Here is a 6,000-nt window from a genome sequence, read left to right on the forward strand (position 1 = left end):
GGCAAGATAAGACGGGTCATCCAGACTAGTGAGCAAAATCATAAGTCACGCACTCATGTCACATGACGATGAGGGAGTCAGAGACAGAGGGACGCTTCAAGCTGACCACTCAAAAAAAAAAAGAAACATACTTGAAAATGGCAGAGGGATTCTCTCCCACAGATTAGATTTTTCCTTTAGCCTTTAGTGATGATGATGACGTGCAGGAAACCCACAAAATTGTGTGCCCTTGGCCATATTTAGACAAATGTATGCGTTTAGAGAAAAAAATGCCCAAAACCTTAGTTTTTAGTTGTTTACTCTGTAAACCAAAATCATAAGTGCTCTCTTCATCTAAGATGTCCAACACAAATTTAGGAACACGCATTAAGGTGAGTTGAGTTCATGAAAAGTTTTACTGCACATAACTATCACCAACTGTTCCCAAACAATATACAGGTCATTGTTTTTTGTTTTTTCTGTAAGGCAGAGAAAATGAATAACATTATATGTGTGGGCCAAAGAAAAGGCTAACTAAAATAAATACATACAGTGGGGAGTGGGAACTCCTCGAGGTAGTTGTAGGGTGACCCTAGCTAAATGACAGATAGTTAATAGTATCCATCCATCCATCTTCTTCCGCTTATCCGAGGTCGGGTCGCGGGGGCAGCAGCCTAAGCAGGGAAGCCCAGACTTCCCTGGACCCTTATTGGGTCAATTTGTACATCTCTCAGTTACATTCATCCATCTATTTTCTACTGTGTGTCCCTCTTGGGGTTGGGGTGTGTGGGGCTGGAGCCTATCCCAGCTGCATTTGGGCGGAAGGCGGTGTACACCAAGGACAAGTCGCCACCTCATCGCATTGCCGACACAGATAGACAGACATTAACCTTGACATGTGGGCCCATAGATAGAAATGCCGTTAAATGTAGCTTTGATGTAGCCGCAGCTACTTTCGCCGTGTAGCTTGTAGTGTAGCTTGCTACAATTCTCCAGGGATAGCTTCCCCTGTAGCTTAGCTACATTTAATCGAGAGTAACTTGTGGCTTAGCTTACTACATTTTCCAAGTAGCTTGCCCATCTGTGGGTGGGCGATACCACGCATCTTGGTGTCAACCTGATACCAAGTAAACCTTTTTACTTGGGCATTTTTCAAGGTCATTGAATGATTTTTTTTTTTTAGCCTTTACTTTGTTGTTTATGATTATAATCAGAATCAAACAACAACAACAAAATCTAAACTTAATTATTTGTGAACAATTTTACAATTTCGACAAGATTTAGTAAAACAAAATAAAGTAAGTAAAGTATAAGTAAGTACATATCCATCCATCCATTTGTTCTTCTTCTTCTTCTTTTTCTTCTTCATTTTATGGCGAATATGTATTGCACTGTGTACTAATAAAAGTTTCAATCAATCAATCAAATAAGTACGTTAGTAAATGAGCGGGTCCTGAAAAAGAAAGAGCTTTTCTTTGTTTAGACTTGTTGTCGTTTGTACAATAAAAATGTAGTTAGTTGCTATCAACATTTTAAAAAGAAAAAAAGTAATTGCGTGTATTGCTCCGTGTGACGTCATCAAGTCGAGACGATTACGCATGTGCAAACAGATAATTAAAGAATACAAAACGACAGCCGTGCACAGTTGAAAGTTTTTCTTTGCCAACTTTGGCCGGAATAATTGGGTTACAACAAGTAAAAAGAGCACCTTATTCTCACAAACATTTTTATAAAACACAACACTCTTAAGTGTTTTAAAGTCCATAATCCAGATGGAGAACCGCTCTAAAAAGGTATATCCACCTTAAAAGTCTGCAAAACGTTTTTTAAATTATTAATTTTGCGGCGTCATGTGTGAAACTGCGGCCAGATTATTTAATTATGAAGGATGACACACAGCAGCAACTTGGGGAAATCAATACTTATTTGCTAGTTTGACATGTTTCAGCGCAGTAATCCGTATTTTTTTTAGCTTAAGTGAGCTAAACTAAATTTCGTCTTGTCAGAATGCTTCGTTGGCCCTCATGTGAAGCACTTGAAGAAAGATGGAGGGAGAACTTCCGCATAGGATGGCACCTGAAGACTTCATGGAGGAGATGGGAGGAAGAGGAGGCTGGTGTGATGAATGGACACACACCCATCAGCTCATCACCTCTCCTTTCTGTTACATGGAGGAGGAGGAGAAGCAGCCAAGGAGAAAGAGGAGACCTAGGTCGCTATCTTTACCCCTGAGGATGATCGAGTCTTGTCCCTCAGAGCCCTGGATGAGGATGAGTAAGGCTGTAAAGAGTGAGCAGGGGAGGTGACATCACCATCGCTTTACCAAGAGAACCAGGTAGGGCCTTCAGCTTTTGCTTTCTAGTGCAGTTCAACTGTCATATCAGTGTTTAACACATACTGTAACTTTAGTCAACACTAATTTGCATAGTTGGCCTTGGACACGTAATCATTTAGAACAAATACAAATTTCTCCAGCCCCCGAATGAGAAGAGTTTATACGCATACAAACTGAATAATAATATAAACAATGGCTGCACATACACTTCTTTATACACAATATGTGTCAATTCAACTCAAGTCTTAAATCAGTATGTGCAGGTTAGCCATAATAGCTAATTCTTTTAGCAGTTGCTATTTACCAAATATAGATTATAATGATATTGGAACATCTATAAAACATCACACATTTAGAGGACATTACTGCTATAAAAATGTATCTTAAGTGTTAGAAAACAGCAATGACGTCTATATCATTAGATAGTTACTCATTGTAAGAATCCATTTAAAAAAGGCAAAAGTGTTGGCCAAAGTTTTAGTGTAAAAGGTTTCAAAAGGAGAGTCACCACATAAACGTGCATAATGCCGATAATTCTGAACTAGGGTTGTACAGTATACTGGTATTAGTATTAGTATAGTACCGCCATACTAATGAATCATAATCGGTACTATACCGCCTCTGAAAAGGAGCCTTTGTTTGCTTACTTACTACTAAAAGACAAGTTGTCTTGTATGTTCACTATTTTATTTAAGGGAAAACTTGCAATAAGAAACATATGTTTAATGAACCGTAATATTTTTTGTTAAAATAGAAAAGTACCAAAAAGTATTGAAATAATGTTGGTACCGGTACCAAAATATTGGTATCGGGGCAACACTATTCTGAACATTGTGCTAACTTTATTTATGGAAGTTGAAATTCATCTGTGATATAGAGGATCTTTGACTATTGTTTTTGCAGTAGGTCCTTAAAACCAATATAATACTTCTGTCATTTTGAGAATGTTTGCTTTTTGGGGGTCAAAGTAGTTGAACATGTGTTGTTGGCGCCCTCTGGTGTGTAGTATTGTAGAAGTGCTTGCAAACGTATAACCATCCAAGGGTATGTATCCATTTGGCAGATAAGCCCACAGTGCTTCTGTGTGGCCTTAGAAAATCACATGTTAGTCATTACGTCACACATCATTAAAGTGTTCATTTGTTTTCACAGACACACACATGATTGCATTGACGTATTTGAATAATAATGATAAGAATAATAGTTACAACTCCAAAATCAAGGAATGATATCAAAATCAACAAATAACAGCCACAACATAACAATGAATATATGGTATATAGTTTGAGTTTATTTCAAACACGCATACAATTACAACATGACATGATAATTTCCAGTTTCTCTTTTCAACATGTTCGAAAAGGAGTAGGGAGAAGCAGAGCTTATTTAATCCTACCTTTTTTCCATTACATAGCAATTGCTAACACTTTTGTTCATTTCCTCTTTTCAATTGGTTTGCAATATACTTCATAAATAATAAAAAAAATTAAAATTAAAATTAATAGTGAGGTAAGTTGTATTTCATTTAATGACATGAATTAGGTTAGCATTTAGTTATAAATGATAAATGGGTTGTACTTGTATAGCGCTTTTCTACCTTCAAGGTACTCAAAGCGCTTTGACACTACTTCCACATTTACCCATTCACACACACATTCACACACTGATGGAGGGAGCTGCCATGCAAGGCGCTAACCAGCACCCATCAGGAGCAAGGGTGAAGTGTCTTGCTCAGGACACAACGGACATGACGAGGTTGGTACTAGGTGGGGATTGAACCAGGGACCCTCGGGTCGCGCACGGCCATTCTTCCACTGCGCCACGCCGTTCAAAATGTTTATCATGGTTCTTCTTCTTCTTGGTACTTTGTAACACTTAGTGTTGTACGTACATGCTTTAAGTTACATTTCTCTCTGAGATTATATTTCTCCTGTTGTTGAGAATAATTGTTGTACATTCTTGGGTAACAGGTTATAGTTTACTTTATGCATAATTTTGGCAGTTTTGCAAATTCACAATGTTGTGGAATTGTGATATTTTTGATTCAATAAAGAAAGCGTTTGAAATGTGTTAAGAAAGAAGATAAAACTTGTATTCACTGACGTGTATTCACAATATATTTTCAAATATTTCTTAATTTATTTCACTTATAAATGACATTTTCTTCTCATTTTATTTTCAAGTTGATGTAACTAATGTAGGCAGCACGGTGGAAAGGGGTTAGTACTGGTGCAAAGGGGTTAGTACTGGTGCCTCGCAATAAGGCTCGGGGTCTTTCTGTGTGGAGTTTGCATGTTCTCCCCGTGACTGTGTGGGTTCCCTCCGGCTACTCCGGCTTCCTCCTACCTCCAAAGACATGCACCATAGGCTGATTGGAAATACTAAATTGGCCCTTGAGTGTGTTTGTCTCTCTGTGTTGGCTTTGCGATGAGGTGGTGACTTGCCCTCTACCCGAATGCAGCTGGGATGGGCTCCAGCCACCCCTGCGACCCCAAGAGGGACAAGCGGTAGAAAATGGATTGATGGATGGATAAATGTAACTAATGTATGAACTCTGTTTGCTTATTATGATGGATTGACTATGCATATGTGTGCATGTTTTTTAGGTTCCATTGTGTCTATGTAAACACACAGCTGTGAGCGTGTGTTGATGAACTTTATAGTGTTTATTACTGTCTAAACAGTTTATAGGGTGGGTAATCCTTTTATACTTTCATGCTGAAAATTCTTTGTTGTCACTTGTTAAAGTGACCAATAGTGTTTGAATATTAATCATCTTTGTGGGAAGAAGATCAGCTTGTCAATTTGTCTTTGTGATCAAGGTTTTCCAGCAGTAAACATGACGGCACTTGCATTGACGTTCCTGAAGCATCCACCTTTGTTGCCAAAGACATACACACACACGTGCACACATACACACATACGAATGCGCACAGTAAGTGTGTTTTAGGAATGTGCAGCCGTTGACATTCCTCACATTCCTCTAATAACTTAGCTGCTCCAGTGGGAAGTCTATCACACACACAGTACACACTCACACACACACACACACACACATACACACACACACACACTTATATAAACACAAAAATACAGTCATAATATTTATTTTGAAATATTTAATTTCATGCAAAGGTCAAATATTCTGCTTTTTAGTCTAGCCTTGATGGTGGAATAACATCATGCAACACGAGCATAGCTCAGAGTCATGTATTAAGAGAGTATGGCCAACTCGATTTCAGGCGATCTCCTCAATGATTGGTCAAAAGGCACTCACGTGAGTACATGGGACCATGCCTGCTACAACTTTGAGCTAATGTTATGTGTTTGCTGACCTTTCTCATTACTTTTTCAACGTGTAAAACTGCCCTGTTGTGCAGCATGGGGCTGCTCCACCCGTGTGAATTGTGGAAAGCTTTTTTCCCCAAAACCCAGAAAGAAGACAAGTATGGGAAGTGAAGGTTTGCCGTCAACACGGGAAAGCCACCAACTACAATGTCCTGTGCCAGGTAAACACACGACACAACGTCTGCGTTTTGTTCAGGAGAGAACACACAGAAGCTAATACAAATAATATAAGAAAATAATACATTTAGGAGATGTTTAACAAAAACACACTGTCCTTGAATCTCACTAAAACTAAATAATGCAATTGAGTAACAGTAGAAGAGAAAGTCAAACACAAA

Source organism: Nerophis lumbriciformis, linkage group LG05, assembly GCF_033978685.3.
Source record: "Nerophis lumbriciformis linkage group LG05, RoL_Nlum_v2.1, whole genome shotgun sequence".
NCBI lineage: Eukaryota > Metazoa > Chordata > Actinopteri > Syngnathiformes > Syngnathidae > Nerophis > Nerophis lumbriciformis.